Source organism: Vigna unguiculata, chromosome 11, assembly GCF_037176805.1.
Source record: "Vigna unguiculata cultivar grain cowpea cultivar isolate G323 ecotype 2 chromosome 11, ASM3717680v1, whole genome shotgun sequence".
NCBI classification, from domain to species: Eukaryota; Viridiplantae; Streptophyta; class Magnoliopsida; order Fabales; family Fabaceae; genus Vigna; species Vigna unguiculata.
In genome coordinates, this window is record NC_140802.1 from 13,183,496 (window position 1) to 13,196,973 (window position 13,478).

Below are 13,478 nucleotides of genomic sequence, written 5' to 3' on the forward strand. Positions count from 1 at the left end.
GGTGATAATTTAGGATTTGATTGCAAAAGAAAACAGTGATGAAAAGAACGTAGGAAAAGAAAATAACGTAAAAAAGAGGTGCAACACGAGGACTTCCCAGGAGGTCACCCATCCTAGTACTACTCTCGCCCAAGCACGCTTAACTGCGGAGTTCTGATGGGATCCGGTGCATTAGTGCTGGTATGATCGCACCTGTGAAGTATTGCACGATCAATGTACATATGGGTTTCGCATTGGGCCTAAGTTTGAACACATGGCGCGGCGCGGGGGCACGTGGACGTGAGGTGGGTTGTTTTGGTCTGAAGAGATTTTGGTAGTAGTCAGTTGGAATGATTTAGGTGATAATTTAGGATTTGATTGCAAAAGAAAACAGTGATGAAAAGAACGTAGGAAAAGAAAATAACGTAAAAAAGAGGTGCAACACGAGGACTTCCCAGGAGGTCACCCATCCTAGTACTACTCTCGCCCAAGCACGCTTAACTGCGGAGTTCTGATGGGATCCGGTGCATTAGTGCTGGTATGATCGCACCAGTGAAGTATTGCACGATCAATGTACATATGGGTTTCGCATTGGGCCTAAGTTTGAACACTTGGCGCGGCGCGGGGGCACGGGGACGTGAGGTGGGTTGTTTTGGTCTGAAGAGATTTTGGTAGTAGTCAGTTGGAATGATTTAGGTGATAATTTAGGATTTGATTGCAAAAGAAAACAGTGATGAAAAGAACGTAGGAAAAGAAAATAGGACTTCCCAGGAGGTCACCCATCCTAGTACTACTCTCGCCCAAGCACGCTTAACTGCGGAGTGCTGATGGGATCCGGTGCATTAGTGCTGGTATGATCGCACCTGTGAAGTATTGCACGATCAATGTACATATGGGTTTCGCATTGGGCCTAAGTTTGAACACTTGGCGCGGCGCGGGGGCACGGGGACGTGAGGTGGGTTGTTTTGGTCTGAAGAGATTTTGGTAGTAGTCAGTTGGAATGATTTAGGTGATAATTTAGGATTTGATTGCAAAAGAAAACAGTGATGAAAAGAACGTAGGAAAAGAAAATAACGTAAAAAAGAGGTGCAACACGAGGACTTCCCAGGAGGTCACCCATCCTAGTACTACTCTCGCCCAAGCACGCTTAACTGCGGAGTTCTGATGGGATCCGGTGCATTAGTGCTGGTATGATCGCACCTGTGAAGTATTGCACGATCAATGTACATATGGGTTTCGCATTGGGCCTAAGTTTGAACACTTGGCGCGGCGCGGGGGCACGGGGACGTGAGGTGGGTTGTTTTGGTCTGAAGAGATTTTGGTAGTAGTCAGTTGGAATGATTTAGGTGATAATTTAGGATTTGATTGCAAAAGAAAACAGTGATGAAAAGAACGTAGGAAAAGAAAATAACGTAAAAAAGAGGTTCAACACGAGGACTTCCCAGGAGGTCACCCATCCTAGTACTACTCTCGCCCAAGCACGCTTAACTGCGGAGTTCTGATGGGATCCGGTGCATTAGTGCTGGTATGATCGCACATGTGAAGTATTGCACGATCAATGTACATATGGGTTTCGCATTGGGCCTAAGTTTAAACACTTGGCGCGGCGCGGGGGCACGGGGACGTGAGGTGGGTGGTTTTGGTCTGAAGAGATTTTGGTAGTAGTCAGTTGGAATGATTTAGGTGATAATTTAGGATTTGATTGCAAAAGAAAACAGTGATGAAAAGAACGTAGGAAAAGAAAATAACGTAAAAAAGAGGTGCAACACGAGGACTTCCCAAGAGGTCACCCATCCTAGTACTACTCTCGCCCAAGCACACTTAACTGCGGAGTTCTGATGGGATCCGATGCATCAGTGCTGGTATGATCGCACCTGTGAAGTATTGCACGATCAATGTACATATGGGTTTCGCATTGGGCCTAAGTTTGAACACTTGGCGCGGCGCGGGGGCACGGGGACGTGAGGTGGGTTGTTTTGGTCTGAAGAGATTTTGGTAGTAGTCAGTTGGAACGATTTAGGTGATAATTTAGGATTTGATTGCAAAAAAAAAACAGTGATGAAAAGAACGTAGGAAAAGAAAATAACGTAAAAAAGAGGTGCAACACGAGGACTTCCCAGGAGGTCACCCATCCTAGTACTACTCTCGCCCAAGCACGCTTAACTGCGGAAAGAGGTGCAACACGAGGACTTCCCAAGAGGTCACCCATCCTAGTACTACTCTCGCCCAAGCACGCTTAACTGCGGAGTTCTGATGGGATCCGGTGCATTAGTGCTGGTATGATCGCACCTGTGAAGTATTGCACGATCAATGTACATATGGGTTTCGCATTGGGCCTAAGTTTGAACACTTGGCGCGGCGCGGGGGCACGGGGACGTGAGGTGGGTTGTTTTGGTCTGAAGAGATTTTGGTAGTAGTCAGTTGGAATGATTTAGGTGATAATTTAGGATTTGATTGCAAAAGAAAACAGTGATGAAAAGAACGTAGGAAAAGAAAATAACGTAAAAAAGAGGTGCAACACGAGGACTTCCCAGGAGGTCACCCATCCTAGTACTACTCTCGCCCAAGCACGCTTAACTGCGGAGTTCTGATGGGATCCGGCGCATTAGTGCTGGTATGATCGCACCTGTGAAGTATTGCACGATCAATGTACATATGGGTTTCGCATTGGGCCTAAGTTTGAACACATGGCGCGGCGCGGGGGCACGGGGACGTGAGGTGGGTTGTTTTGGTCTGAAGAGATTTTGGTAGTAGTCAGTTGGAATGATTTAGGTGATAATTTAGGATTTGATTGCAAAAGAAAACAGTGATGAAAAGAACGTAGGAAAAGAAAATAACGTAAAAAAGAGGTGCAACACGAGGACTTCCCAGGAGGTCACCCATCCTAGTACTACTCTCGCCCAAGCACGCTTAACTGCGGAGTTCTGATGGGATCCGGTGCATTAGTGCTGGTATGATCGCACCTGTGAAGTATTGCACGATCAATGTACATATGGGTTTCGCATTGGGCCTAAGTTTGAACACTTGGCGCGGCGCGGGGGCACGGGGACGTGAGGTGGGTTGTTTTGGTCTGAAGAGATTTTGGTAGTAGTCAGTTGGAATGATTTAGGTGATAATTTAGGATTTGATTGCAAAAGAAAACAGTGATGAAAAGAACGTAGGAAAAGAAAATAGGACTTCCCAGGAGGTCACCCATCCTAGTACTACTCTCGCCCAAGCACGCTTAACTGCGGAGTTCTGATGGGATCCGGTGCATTAGTGCTGGTATGATCGCACCTGTGAAGTATTACACGATCAATGTACATATGGGTTTCGCATTGGGCCTAAGTTTGAACACTTGGCGCGGCGCGGGGGCACGGGGACGTGAGGTGGGTTGTTTTGGTCTGAAGAGATTTTGGTAGTAGTCAGTTGGAATGATTTAGGTGATAATTTAGGATTTGATTGCAAAAGAAAACAGTGATGAAAAGAACGTAGGAAAAGAAAATAGGACTTCCCAGGAGGTCACCCATCCTAGTACTACTCTCGCCCAAGCACGCTTAACTGCGGAGTTCTGATGGGATCCGGTGCATTAGTGCTGGTATGATCGCACCTGTGAAGTATTGCACGATCAATGTACATATGGGTTTCGCATTGGGCCTAAGTTTGAACACTTGGCGCGGCGCGGGGGCACGGGGACGTGAGGTGGGTTGTTTTGGTCTGAAGAGATTTTGGTAGTAGTCAGTTGGAATGATTTAGGTGATAATTTAGGATTTGATTGCAAAAGAAAACAGTGATGAAAAGAACGTAGGAAAAGAAAATAACGTAAAAAAGAGGTGCAACACGAGGACTTCCCAGGAGGTCACCCATTCTAGTACTACTCTCGCCCAAGCACGCTTAACTGCAGAGTTCTGATGGGATCCGGTGCATTAGTGCTGGTATGATCGCACCTGTGAAGTATTGCACGATCAATGTACATATGGGTTTCGCATTGGGCCTAAGTTTGAACACTTGGCGCGGCGCGGGGGCACGGGGACGTGAGGTGGGTTGTTTTGGTCTGAAGAGATTTTGGTAGTAGTCAGTTGGAATGATTTAGGTGATAATTTAGGATTTGATTGCAAAAGAAAACAGTGATGAAAAGAACGTAGGAAAAGAAAATAGGACTTCCCAGGAGGTCACCCATCCTAGTACTACTCTCGCCCAAGCACGCTTAACTGCGGAGTGCTGATGGGATCCGGTGCATTAGTGCTGGTATGATCGCACCTGTGAAGTATTGCACGATCAATGTACATATGGGTTTCGCATTGGGCCTAAGTTTGAACACTTGGCGCGGCGCGGGGGCACGGGGACGTGAGGTGGGTTGTTTTGGTCTGAAGAGATTTTGGTAGTAGTCAGTTGGAATGATTTAGGTGATAATTTAGGATTTGATTGCAAAAGAAAACAGTTATGAAAAGAACGTAGGAAAAGAAAATAACGTAAAAAAGAGGTGCAACACGAGGACTTCCCAGGAGGTCACCCATCCTAGTACTACTCTCGCCCAAGCACGCTTAACTGCGGAGTTCTGATGGGATCCGGTGCATTAGTGCTGGTATGATCGCACCTGTGAAGTATTGCACGATCAATGTACATATGGGTTTCGCATTGGGCCTAAGTTTGAACACTTGGCGCGGCGCGGGGGCACGGGGACGTGAGGTGGGTTGTTTTGGTCTGAAGAGATTTTGGTAGTAGTCAGTTGGAATGATTTAGGTGATAATTTAGGATTTGATTGCAAAAGAAAACAGTGATGAAAAGAACGTAGGAAAAGAAAATAACGTAAAAAAGAGGTGCAACACGAGGACTTCCCAGGAGGTCACCCATCCTAGTACTACTCTCGCCCAAGCACGCTTAACTGCGGAGTTCTGATGGGATCCGGTGCATTAGTGCTGGTATGATCGCACCTGTGAAGTATTGCACGATCAATGTACATATGGGTTTCGCATTGGGCCTAAGTTTGAACACTTGGCGCGGCGCGGGGGCACGGGGACGTGAGGTGGGTTGTTTTGGTCTGAAGAGATTTTGGTAGTAGTCAGTTGGAATGATTTAGGTGATAATTTAGGATTTGATTGCAAAAGAAAACAGTGATGAAAAGAACGTAGGAAAAGAAAATAACGTAAAAAAGAGGTGCAACACGAGGACTTCCCAGGAGGTCACCCATCCTAGTACTACTCTCGCCCAAGCACGCTTAATTGCGGAGTTCTGATGGGATCCGGTGCATTAGTGCTGGTATGATCGCACCTGTGAAGTATTGCACGATCAATGTACATATGGGTTTCGCATTGGGCCTAAGTTTGAACACTTGGCGCGGCGCGGGGGCACGGGGACGTGAGGTGGGTTGTTTTGGTCTGAAGAGATTTTGGTAGTAGTCAGTTGGAATGATTTAGGTGATAATTTAGGATTTGATTGCAAAAGAAAACAGTGATGAAAAGAACGTAGGAAAAGAAAATAACGTAAAAAAGAGGTGCAACACGAGGACTTCCCAGGAGGTCACCCATCCTAGTACTACTCTCGCCCAAGCACGCTTAACTGCGGAGTTCTGATGGGATCCGGTGCATTAGTGCTGGTATGATCGCACCTGTGAAGTATTGCACGATCAATGTACATATGGGTTTCGCATTGGGCCTAAGTTTGAACACTTGGCGCGGCGCGGGGGCACGGGGACGTGAGGTGGGTTGTTTTGGTCTGAAGAGATTTTGGTAGTAGTCAGTTGGAATGATTTAGGTGATAATTTAGGATTTGATTGCAAAAGAAAACAGTGATGAAAAGAACGTAGGAAAAGAAAATAGGACTTCCCAGGAGGTCACCCATCCTAGTACTACTCTCGCCCAAGCACGCTTAACTGCGGAGTTCTGATGGGATCCGGTGCATTAGTGCTGGTATGATCGCACCTGTGAAGTATTGCACGATCAATGTACATATGGGTTTCGCATTGGGCCTAAGTTTGAACACTTGGCGCGGCGCGGGGGCACGGGGACGTGAGGTGGGTTGTTTTGGTCTGAAGAGATTTTGGTAGTAGTCAGTTGGAATGATTTAGGTGATAATTTAGGATTTGATTGCAAAAGAAAACAGTGATGAAAAGAACGTAGGAAAAGAAAATAACGTAAAAAAGAGGTGCAACACGAGGACTTCCCAGGAGGAAGTCACCCATCCTAGTACTACTCTCGCCCAAGCACGCTTAACTGCAGAGTTCTGATGGGATCCGGTGCATTAGTGCTGGTATGATCGCACCTGTGAAGTATTGCACGATCAATGTACATATGGGTTTCGCATTGGGCCTAAGTTTGAACACTTGGCGCGGCGCGGGGGCACGGGGACGTGAGGTGGGTTGTTTTGGTCTGAAGAGATTTTGGTAGTAGTCAGTTGGAATGATTTAGGTGATAATTTAGGATTTGATTGCAAAAGAAAACAGTGATGAAAAGAACGTAGGAAAAGAAAATAGGACTTCCCAGGAGGTCACCCATCCTAGTACTACTCTCGCCCAAGCACGCTTAACTGCGGAGTGCTGATGGGATCCGGTGCATTAGTGCTGGTATGATCGCACCTGTGAAGTATTGCACGATCAATGTACATATGGGTTTCGCATTGGGCCTAAGTTTGAACACTTGGCGCGGCGCGGGGGCACGGGGACGTGAGGTGGGTTGTTTTGGTCTGAAGAGATTTTGGTAGTAGTCAGTTGGAATGATTTAGGTGATAATTTAGGATTTGATTGCAAAAGAAAACAGTGATGAAAAGAACGTAGGAAAAGAAAATAACGTAAAAAAGAGGTGCAACACGAGGACTTCCCAGGAGGTCACCCATCCTAGTACTACTCTCGCCCAAGCACGCTTAACTGCGGAGTTCTGATGGGATCCGGTGCATTAGTGCTGGTATGATCGCACCTGTGAAGTATTGCACGATCAATGTACATATGGGTTTCGCATTGGGCCTAAGTTTGAACACTTGGCGCGGCGCGGGGGCACGGGGACGTGAGGTGGGTTGTTTTGGTCTGAAGAGATTTTGGTAGTAGTCAGTTGGAATGATTTAGGTGATAATTTAGGATTTGATTGCAAAAGAAAACAGTGATGAAAAGAACGTAGGAAAAGAAAATAACGTAAAAAAGAAGTGCAACACGAGGACTTCCCAGGAGCCCATCCTAGTACTACTCTCGCCCAAGCACGCTTAACTGCGGAGTTCTGATGGGATCCGGTGCATTAGTGCTGGTATGATCGCACCTGTGAAGTATTGCACGATCAATGTACATATGGGTTTCGCATTGGGCCTAAGTTTGAACACTTGGCGCGGCGCGGGGGCACGGGGAAGCACGCTTAACTGCGGAGTTCTGATGGGATCCGGTGCATTAGTGCTGGTATGATCGCACCTGTGAAGTATTGCACGATCAATGTACATATGGGTTTCGCATTGGGCCTAAGTTTGAACACTTGGCGCGGCGCGGGGGCACGGGGACGTGAGGTGGGTTGTTTTGGTCTGAAGAGATTTTGGTAGTAGTCAGTTGGAATGATTTAGGTGATAATTTAGGATTTGATTGCAAAAGAAAACAGTGATGAAAAGAACGTAGGAAAAGAAAATAGGACTTCCCAGGAGGTCACCCATCCTAGTACTACTCTCGCCCAAGCACGCTTAACTGCGTTGGGCCTAAGTTTGAACACTTGGCGCGGCGCGGGGGCACGGGGACGTGAGGTGGGTTGTTTTGGTCTGAAGAGATTTTGGTAGTAGTCAGTTGGAATGATTTAGGTGATAATTTAGGATTTGATTGCAAAAGAAAACAGTGATGAAAAGAACGTAGGAAAAGAAAATAGGACTTCCCAGGAGGTCACCCATCCTAGTACTACTCTCGCCCAAGCACGCTTAACTGCGGAGTTCTGATGGGATCCGGTGCATTAGTGCTGGTATGATCGCACATGTGAAGTATTGCACGATCAATGTACATATGGGTTTCGCATTGGGCCTAAGTTTAAACACTTGGCGCGGCGCGGGGGCACGGGGACGTGAGGTGGGTGGTTTTGGTCTGAAGAGATTTTGGTAGTAGTCAGTTGGAATGATTTAGGTGATAATTTAGGATTTGATTGCAAAAGAAAACAGTGATGAAAAGAACGTAGGAAAAGAAAATAACGTAAAAAAGAGGTGCAACACGAGGACTTCCCAAGAGGTCACCCATCCTAGTACTACTCTCGCCCAAGCACGCTTAACTGCGGAGTTCTGATGGGATCCGGTGCATCAGTGCTAGTATGATCGCACCTGTGAAGTATTGCACGATCAATGTACATATGGGTTTCGCATTGGGCCTAAGTTTGAACACTTGGCGCGGCGCGGGGGCACATGGACGTGAGGTGGGTTGTTTTGGTCTGAAGAGATTTTGGTAGTAGTCAGTTGGAACGATTTAGGTGATAATTTAGGATTTGATTGCAAAAGAAAACAGTGATGAAAAGAACGTAGGAAAAGAAAATAACGTAAAAAAGAGGTGCAACACGAGGACTTCCCAGGAGGTCACCCATCCTAGTACTACTCTCGCCCAAGCACGCTTAACTGCGGAAAGAGGTGCAACACGAGGACTTCCCAGGAGGTCACCCATCCTAGTACTACTCTCGCCCAAGCACGCTTAACTGCGGAGTTCTGATGGGATCCGGTGCATTAGTGCTGGTATGATCGCACCTGTGAAGTATTGCACGATCAATGTACATATGGGTTTCGCATTGGGCCTAAGTTTGAACACTTGGCGCGGCGCGGGGGCACGGGGACGTGAGGTGGGTTGTTTTGGTCTGAAGAGATTTTGGTAGTAGTCAGTTGGAATGATTTAGGTGATAATTTAGGATTTGATTGCAAAAGAAAACAGTGATGAAAAGAACGTAGGAAAAGAAAATAACGTAAAAAAGAGGTGCAACACGAGGACTTCCCAGGAGGTCACCCATCCTAGTACTACTCTCGCCCAAGCACGCTTAACTGCGGAGTTCTGATGGGATCCGGTGCATTAGTGCTGGTATGATCGCACCTGTGAAGTATTGCACGATCAATGTACATATGGGTTTCGCATTGGGCCTAAGTTTGAAAACTTGGCGCGGCGCGGGGGCACGGGGACGTGAGGTGGGTTGTTTTGGTCTGAAGAGATTTTGGTAGTAGTCAGTTGGAATGATTTAGGTGATAATTTAGGATTTGATTGCAAAAGAAAACAGTGATGAAAAGAACGTAGGAAAAGAAAATAACGTAAAAAAGAGGTGCAACACGAGGACTTCCCAGGAGGTCACCCATCCTAGTACTACTCTCGCCGAAGCACGCTTAACTGCGGAGTTCTGATGGGATCCGGTGCATTAGTGCTGGTATGATCGCACATGTGAAGTATTGCACGATCAACTGATGGGATCCGGTGCATTAGTGCTGGTATGATCGCACATGTGAAGTATTGCACGATCAATGTACATATGGGTTTCGCATTGGGCCTAAGTTTAAACACTTGGCGCGGCGCGGGGGCACGGGGACGTGAGGTGGGTGGTTTTGGTCTGAAGAGATTTTGGTAGTAGTCAGTTGGAATGATTTAGGTGATAATTTAGGATTTGATTGCAAAAGAAAACAGTGATGAAAAGAACGTAGGAAAAGAAAATAACGTAAAAAAGAGGTGCAACACGAGGACTTCCCAAGAGGTCACCCATCCTAGTACTACTCTCGCCCAAGCACGCTTAACTGCGGAGTTCTGATGGGATCCGGTGCATTAGTGCTGGTATGATCGCACCTGTGAAGTATTGCACGATCAATGTACATATGGGTTTCGCATTGGGCCTAAGTTTGAACACTTGGCGCGGCGCGGGGGCACGGGGACGTGAGGTGGGTTGTTTTGGTCTGAAGAGATTTTGGTAGTAGTCAGTTGGAATGATTTAGGTGATAATTTAGGATTTGATTGCAAAAGAAAACAGTGATGAAAAGAACGTAGGAAAAGAAAATAGGACTTCCCAGGAGGTCACCCATCCTAGTACTACTCTCGCCCAAGCACGCTTAACTGCGGAGTTCTGATGGGATCCGGTGCATTAGTGCTGGTATGATCGCACATGTGAAGTATTGCACGATCAATGTACATATGGGTTTCGCATTGGGCCTAAGTTTAAACACTTGGCGCGGCGCGGGGGCACGGGGACGTGAGGTGGGTGGTTTTGGTCTGAAGAGATTTTGGTAGTAGTCAGTTGGAATGATTTAGGTGATAATTTAGGATTTGATTGCAAAAGAAAACAGTGTGAAAAGAACGTAGGAAAAGAAAATAACGTAAAAAAGAGGTGCAACACGAGGACTTCCCAAGAGGTCACCCATCCTAGTACTACTCTCGCCCAAGCACGCTTAACTGCGGAGTTCTGATGGGATCCGGTGCATTAGTGCTGGTATGATCGCACCTGTGAAGTATTGCACGATCAATGTACATATGGGTTTCGCATTGGGCCTAAGTTTGAACACTTGGCGCGGCGCGGGGGCACGGGGACGTGAGGTGGGTTGTTTTGGTCTGAAGAGATTTTGGTAGTAGTCAGTTGGAATGATTTAGGTGATAATTTAGGATTTGATTGCAAAAGAAAACAGTGATGAAAAGAACGTAGGAAAAGAAAATAGGACTTCCCAGGAGGTCACCCATCCTAGTACTACTCTCGCCCAAGCACGCTTAACTGCGGAGTTCTGATGGGATCCGGTGCATTAGTGCTGGTATGATCGCACATGTGAAGTATTGCACGATCAATGTACATATGGGTTTCGCATTGGGCCTAAGTTTAAACACTTGGCGCGGCGCGGGGGCACGGGGACGTGAGGTGGGTGGTTTTGGTCTGAAGAGATTTTGGTAGTAGTCAGTTGGAATGATTTAGGTGATAATTTAGGATTTGATTGCAAAAGAAAACAGTGATGAAAAGAACGTAGGAAAAGAAAATAACGTAAAAAAGAGGTGCAACACGAGGACTTCCCAAGAGGTCACCCATCCTAGTACTACTCTCGCCCAAGCACGCTTAACTGCGGAGTTCTGATGGGATCCGGTGCATCAGTGCTAGTATGATCGCACCTGTGAAGTATTGCACGATCAATGTACATATGGGTTTCGCATTGGGCCTAAGTTTGAACACTTGGCGCGGCGCGGGGGCACGGGGACGTGAGGTGGGTTGTTTTGGTCTGAAGAGATTTTGGTAGTAGTCAGTTGGAACGATTTAGGTGATAATTTAGGATTTGATTGCAAAAGAAAACAGTGATGAAAAGAACGTAGGAAAAGAAAATAACGTAAAAAAGAGGTGCAACACGAGGACTTCCCAGGAGGTCACCCATCCTAGTACTACTCTCGCCCAAGCACGCTTAACTGCGGAGTTCTGATGGGATCCGGTGCATTAGTGCTGGTATGATCGCACCTGTGAAGTATTGCACGATCAATGTACATATGGGTTTCGCATTGGGCCTAAGTTTGAACACTTGGCGCGGCGCGGGGGCACGGGGACGTGAGGTGGGTTGTTTTGGTCTGAAGAGATTTTGGTAGTAGTCAGTTGGAATGATTTAGGTGATAATTTAGGATTTGATTGCAAAAGAAAACAGTGATGAAAAGAACGTAGGAAAAGAAAATAACGTAAAAAAGAGGTGCAACACGAGGACTTCCCAGGAGGTCACCCATCCTAGTACTACTCTCGCCCAAGCACGCTTAGCTGCGGAGTTCTGATGGGATCCGGTGCATTAGTGCTGGTATGATCGCACCTGTGAAGTATTGCACGATCAATGTACATATGGGTTTCGCATTGGGCCTAAGTTTGAACACTTGGCGCGGCGCGGGGGCACGGGGACGTGAGGTGGGTTGTTTTGGTCTGAAGAGATTTTGGTAGTAGTCAGTTGGAATGATTTAGGTGATAATTTAGGATTTGATTGCAAAAGAAAACAGTGATGAAAAGAACGTAGGAAAAGAAAATAGGACTTCCCAGGAGGTCACCCATCCTAGTACTACTCTCGCCCAAGCACGCTTAACTGCGGAGTTCTGATGGGATCCGGTGCATTAGTGCTGGTATGATCGCACCTGTGAAGTATTGCACGATCAATGTACATATGGGTTTCGCATTGGGCCTAAGTTTGAACACTTGGCGGAAAAGAAAATAACGTAAAAAAGAGGTGCAACACGAGGACTTCCCAAGAGGTCACCCATCCTAGTACTACTCTCGCCCAAGCACGCTTAACTGCGGAGTTCTGATGGGATCCGGTGCATTAGTGCTGGTATGATCGCACCTGTGAAGTATTGCACGATCAATGTACATATGGGTTTCGCATTGGGCCTAAGTTTGAAATCTTGGCGCGGCGCGGGGGCACGGGGACGTGAGGTGGGTTGTTTTGGTCTGAAGAGATTTTGGTAGTAGTCAGTTGGAATGATTTAGGTGATAATTTAGGATTTGATTGCAAAAGAAAACAGTGATGAAAAGAACGTAGGAAAAGAAAATAACGTAAAAAAGAGGTGCAACACGAGGACTTCCCAGGAGGTCACCCATCCTAGTACTACTCTCGCCCAAGCACGCTTAGCTGCGGAGTTCTGATGGGATCCGGTGCATTAGTGCTGGTATGATCGCACCTGTGAAGTATTGCACGATCAATGTACATATGGGTTTCGCATTGGGCCTAAGTTTGAACACTTGGCGCGGCGCGGGGGCACGGGGACGTGAGGTGGGTTGTTTTGGTCTGAAGAGATTTTGGTAGTAGTCAGTTGGAATGATTTAGGTGATAATTTAGGATTTGATTGCAAAAGAAAACAGTGATGAAAAGAACGTAGGAAAAGAAAATAGGACTTCCCAGGAGGTCACCCATCCTAGTACTACTCTCGCCCAAGCACGCTTAACTGCGGAGTTCTGATGGGATCCGGTGCATTAGTGCTGGTATGATCGCACCTGTGAAGTATTGCACGATCAATGTACATATGGGTTTCGCATTGGGCCTAAGTTTGAACACTTGGCGGAAAAGAAAATAACGTAAAAAAGAGGTGCAACACGAGGACTTCCCAAGAGGTCACCCATCCTAGTACTACTCTCGCCCAAGCACGCTTAACTGCGGAGTTCTGATGGGATCCGGTGCATTAGTGCTGGTATGATCGCACCTGTGAAGTATTGCACGATCAATGTACATATGGGTTTCGCATTGGGCCTAAGTTTGAACACTTGGCGCGGCGCGGGGGCACGGGGACGTGAGGTGGGTTGTTTTGGTCTGAAGAGATTTTGGTAGTAGTCAGTTGGAATGATTTAGGTGATAATTTAGGATTTGATAGCAAAAGAAAACAGTGATGAAAAGAACGTAGGAAAAGAAAATAACGTAAAAAAGAGGTGCAACACGAGGACTTCCCAGGAGGTCACCCATCCTAGTACTACTCTCGCCCAAGCACGCTTAACTGCGAAGTTCTGATAGGATCCGGTGCATTAGTGCTGGTATGATCGCACCTGTGAAGTATTGCACGATCAATGTACATATGGGTTTCGCATTGGGCCTAAGTTTGAACACTTGGCGCGGCGCAGGGGCAC

At 46.8% G+C, this 13,478-nt stretch overlaps 28 non-coding genes and 12 pseudogenes across 28 annotated transcripts; all 40 read right to left on the reverse strand.

Annotated features, from left to right (window-relative positions):
- Positions 1-75: 75 nt before the first annotated feature.
- Positions 76-194, reverse strand: LOC146881089 (5S ribosomal RNA). Its single transcript, XR_014986875.1, has one exon. It is a non-coding gene; the product is annotated as a 5S ribosomal RNA (ribosomal RNA).
- Positions 195-412: 218 nt separating this feature from the next.
- On the reverse strand, positions 413-531 carry LOC146881090 (5S ribosomal RNA). The gene has a single exon (XR_014987064.1). It is a non-coding gene; the product is annotated as a 5S ribosomal RNA (ribosomal RNA).
- A 194-nt stretch (positions 532-725) lies between these two features.
- LOC146881091 (5S ribosomal RNA) lies at positions 726-844 on the reverse strand (annotated as a pseudogene).
- A 218-nt stretch (positions 845-1,062) lies between these two features.
- LOC146881092 (5S ribosomal RNA) lies at positions 1,063-1,181 on the reverse strand. Its single transcript, XR_014986877.1, has one exon. It is a non-coding gene; the product is annotated as a 5S ribosomal RNA (ribosomal RNA).
- Positions 1,182-1,399: 218 nt separating this feature from the next.
- Positions 1,400-1,518, reverse strand: LOC146881093 (5S ribosomal RNA). The gene has a single exon (XR_014987250.1). It is a non-coding gene; the product is annotated as a 5S ribosomal RNA (ribosomal RNA).
- Positions 1,519-1,736: 218 nt separating this feature from the next.
- LOC146881094 (5S ribosomal RNA) lies at positions 1,737-1,855 on the reverse strand. The gene has a single exon (XR_014987189.1). It is a non-coding gene; the product is annotated as a 5S ribosomal RNA (ribosomal RNA).
- A 296-nt stretch (positions 1,856-2,151) lies between these two features.
- Positions 2,152-2,270, reverse strand: LOC146881095 (5S ribosomal RNA). Its single transcript, XR_014987004.1, has one exon. It is a non-coding gene; the product is annotated as a 5S ribosomal RNA (ribosomal RNA).
- Positions 2,271-2,488: 218 nt separating this feature from the next.
- Positions 2,489-2,607, reverse strand: LOC146881096 (5S ribosomal RNA). The gene has a single exon (XR_014987058.1). It is a non-coding gene; the product is annotated as a 5S ribosomal RNA (ribosomal RNA).
- Positions 2,608-2,825: 218 nt separating this feature from the next.
- Positions 2,826-2,944, reverse strand: LOC146881097 (5S ribosomal RNA). The gene has a single exon (XR_014986878.1). It is a non-coding gene; the product is annotated as a 5S ribosomal RNA (ribosomal RNA).
- A 194-nt stretch (positions 2,945-3,138) lies between these two features.
- Positions 3,139-3,257, reverse strand: LOC146881098 (5S ribosomal RNA; annotated as a pseudogene).
- A 194-nt stretch (positions 3,258-3,451) lies between these two features.
- On the reverse strand, positions 3,452-3,570 carry LOC146881099 (5S ribosomal RNA; annotated as a pseudogene).
- Positions 3,571-3,788: 218 nt separating this feature from the next.
- Positions 3,789-3,907, reverse strand: LOC146881100 (5S ribosomal RNA). The gene has a single exon (XR_014987143.1). It is a non-coding gene; the product is annotated as a 5S ribosomal RNA (ribosomal RNA).
- A 194-nt stretch (positions 3,908-4,101) lies between these two features.
- On the reverse strand, positions 4,102-4,220 carry LOC146881101 (5S ribosomal RNA; annotated as a pseudogene).
- A 218-nt stretch (positions 4,221-4,438) lies between these two features.
- LOC146881102 (5S ribosomal RNA) lies at positions 4,439-4,557 on the reverse strand. The gene has a single exon (XR_014986879.1). It is a non-coding gene; the product is annotated as a 5S ribosomal RNA (ribosomal RNA).
- Positions 4,558-4,775: 218 nt separating this feature from the next.
- Positions 4,776-4,894, reverse strand: LOC146881103 (5S ribosomal RNA). The gene has a single exon (XR_014986880.1). It is a non-coding gene; the product is annotated as a 5S ribosomal RNA (ribosomal RNA).
- Positions 4,895-5,112: 218 nt separating this feature from the next.
- On the reverse strand, positions 5,113-5,231 carry LOC146881104 (5S ribosomal RNA). The gene has a single exon (XR_014987155.1). It is a non-coding gene; the product is annotated as a 5S ribosomal RNA (ribosomal RNA).
- A 218-nt stretch (positions 5,232-5,449) lies between these two features.
- On the reverse strand, positions 5,450-5,568 carry LOC146881105 (5S ribosomal RNA). The gene has a single exon (XR_014986881.1). It is a non-coding gene; the product is annotated as a 5S ribosomal RNA (ribosomal RNA).
- Positions 5,569-5,762: 194 nt separating this feature from the next.
- On the reverse strand, positions 5,763-5,881 carry LOC146881106 (5S ribosomal RNA; annotated as a pseudogene).
- Positions 5,882-6,099: 218 nt separating this feature from the next.
- LOC146881107 (5S ribosomal RNA) lies at positions 6,100-6,221 on the reverse strand. Its single transcript, XR_014986678.1, has one exon. It is a non-coding gene; the product is annotated as a 5S ribosomal RNA (ribosomal RNA).
- Positions 6,222-6,415: 194 nt separating this feature from the next.
- LOC146881108 (5S ribosomal RNA) lies at positions 6,416-6,534 on the reverse strand (annotated as a pseudogene).
- Positions 6,535-6,752: 218 nt separating this feature from the next.
- On the reverse strand, positions 6,753-6,871 carry LOC146881109 (5S ribosomal RNA). The gene has a single exon (XR_014986882.1). It is a non-coding gene; the product is annotated as a 5S ribosomal RNA (ribosomal RNA).
- A 218-nt stretch (positions 6,872-7,089) lies between these two features.
- On the reverse strand, positions 7,090-7,204 carry LOC146881110 (5S ribosomal RNA; annotated as a pseudogene).
- A 570-nt stretch (positions 7,205-7,774) lies between these two features.
- LOC146881111 (5S ribosomal RNA) lies at positions 7,775-7,891 on the reverse strand (annotated as a pseudogene).
- Positions 7,892-8,109: 218 nt separating this feature from the next.
- LOC146881112 (5S ribosomal RNA) lies at positions 8,110-8,228 on the reverse strand. The gene has a single exon (XR_014987093.1). It is a non-coding gene; the product is annotated as a 5S ribosomal RNA (ribosomal RNA).
- Positions 8,229-8,523: 295 nt separating this feature from the next.
- Positions 8,524-8,642, reverse strand: LOC146881113 (5S ribosomal RNA). The gene has a single exon (XR_014986883.1). It is a non-coding gene; the product is annotated as a 5S ribosomal RNA (ribosomal RNA).
- A 218-nt stretch (positions 8,643-8,860) lies between these two features.
- On the reverse strand, positions 8,861-8,979 carry LOC146881114 (5S ribosomal RNA). Its single transcript, XR_014986884.1, has one exon. It is a non-coding gene; the product is annotated as a 5S ribosomal RNA (ribosomal RNA).
- A 218-nt stretch (positions 8,980-9,197) lies between these two features.
- LOC146881115 (5S ribosomal RNA) lies at positions 9,198-9,316 on the reverse strand. Its single transcript, XR_014987253.1, has one exon. It is a non-coding gene; the product is annotated as a 5S ribosomal RNA (ribosomal RNA).
- Positions 9,317-9,595: 279 nt separating this feature from the next.
- Positions 9,596-9,714, reverse strand: LOC146881116 (5S ribosomal RNA). Its single transcript, XR_014987005.1, has one exon. It is a non-coding gene; the product is annotated as a 5S ribosomal RNA (ribosomal RNA).
- A 196-nt stretch (positions 9,715-9,910) lies between these two features.
- Positions 9,911-10,027, reverse strand: LOC146881117 (5S ribosomal RNA; annotated as a pseudogene).
- Positions 10,028-10,244: 217 nt separating this feature from the next.
- LOC146881118 (5S ribosomal RNA) lies at positions 10,245-10,363 on the reverse strand. The gene has a single exon (XR_014987006.1). It is a non-coding gene; the product is annotated as a 5S ribosomal RNA (ribosomal RNA).
- Positions 10,364-10,559: 196 nt separating this feature from the next.
- On the reverse strand, positions 10,560-10,676 carry LOC146881119 (5S ribosomal RNA; annotated as a pseudogene).
- Positions 10,677-10,894: 218 nt separating this feature from the next.
- Positions 10,895-11,013, reverse strand: LOC146881120 (5S ribosomal RNA). The gene has a single exon (XR_014987094.1). It is a non-coding gene; the product is annotated as a 5S ribosomal RNA (ribosomal RNA).
- A 218-nt stretch (positions 11,014-11,231) lies between these two features.
- LOC146881121 (5S ribosomal RNA) lies at positions 11,232-11,350 on the reverse strand. Its single transcript, XR_014986885.1, has one exon. It is a non-coding gene; the product is annotated as a 5S ribosomal RNA (ribosomal RNA).
- A 218-nt stretch (positions 11,351-11,568) lies between these two features.
- Positions 11,569-11,687, reverse strand: LOC146881122 (5S ribosomal RNA). Its single transcript, XR_014986970.1, has one exon. It is a non-coding gene; the product is annotated as a 5S ribosomal RNA (ribosomal RNA).
- A 194-nt stretch (positions 11,688-11,881) lies between these two features.
- On the reverse strand, positions 11,882-12,000 carry LOC146881123 (5S ribosomal RNA; annotated as a pseudogene).
- Positions 12,001-12,087: 87 nt separating this feature from the next.
- Positions 12,088-12,206, reverse strand: LOC146881124 (5S ribosomal RNA). The gene has a single exon (XR_014987007.1). It is a non-coding gene; the product is annotated as a 5S ribosomal RNA (ribosomal RNA).
- A 218-nt stretch (positions 12,207-12,424) lies between these two features.
- LOC146881125 (5S ribosomal RNA) lies at positions 12,425-12,543 on the reverse strand. Its single transcript, XR_014986971.1, has one exon. It is a non-coding gene; the product is annotated as a 5S ribosomal RNA (ribosomal RNA).
- A 194-nt stretch (positions 12,544-12,737) lies between these two features.
- Positions 12,738-12,856, reverse strand: LOC146881126 (5S ribosomal RNA; annotated as a pseudogene).
- An 87-nt stretch (positions 12,857-12,943) lies between these two features.
- LOC146881127 (5S ribosomal RNA) lies at positions 12,944-13,062 on the reverse strand. The gene has a single exon (XR_014987009.1). It is a non-coding gene; the product is annotated as a 5S ribosomal RNA (ribosomal RNA).
- Positions 13,063-13,280: 218 nt separating this feature from the next.
- LOC146881128 (5S ribosomal RNA) lies at positions 13,281-13,399 on the reverse strand. The gene has a single exon (XR_014987243.1). It is a non-coding gene; the product is annotated as a 5S ribosomal RNA (ribosomal RNA).
- Between the last annotated feature and the right edge of the window lie 79 nt (positions 13,400-13,478).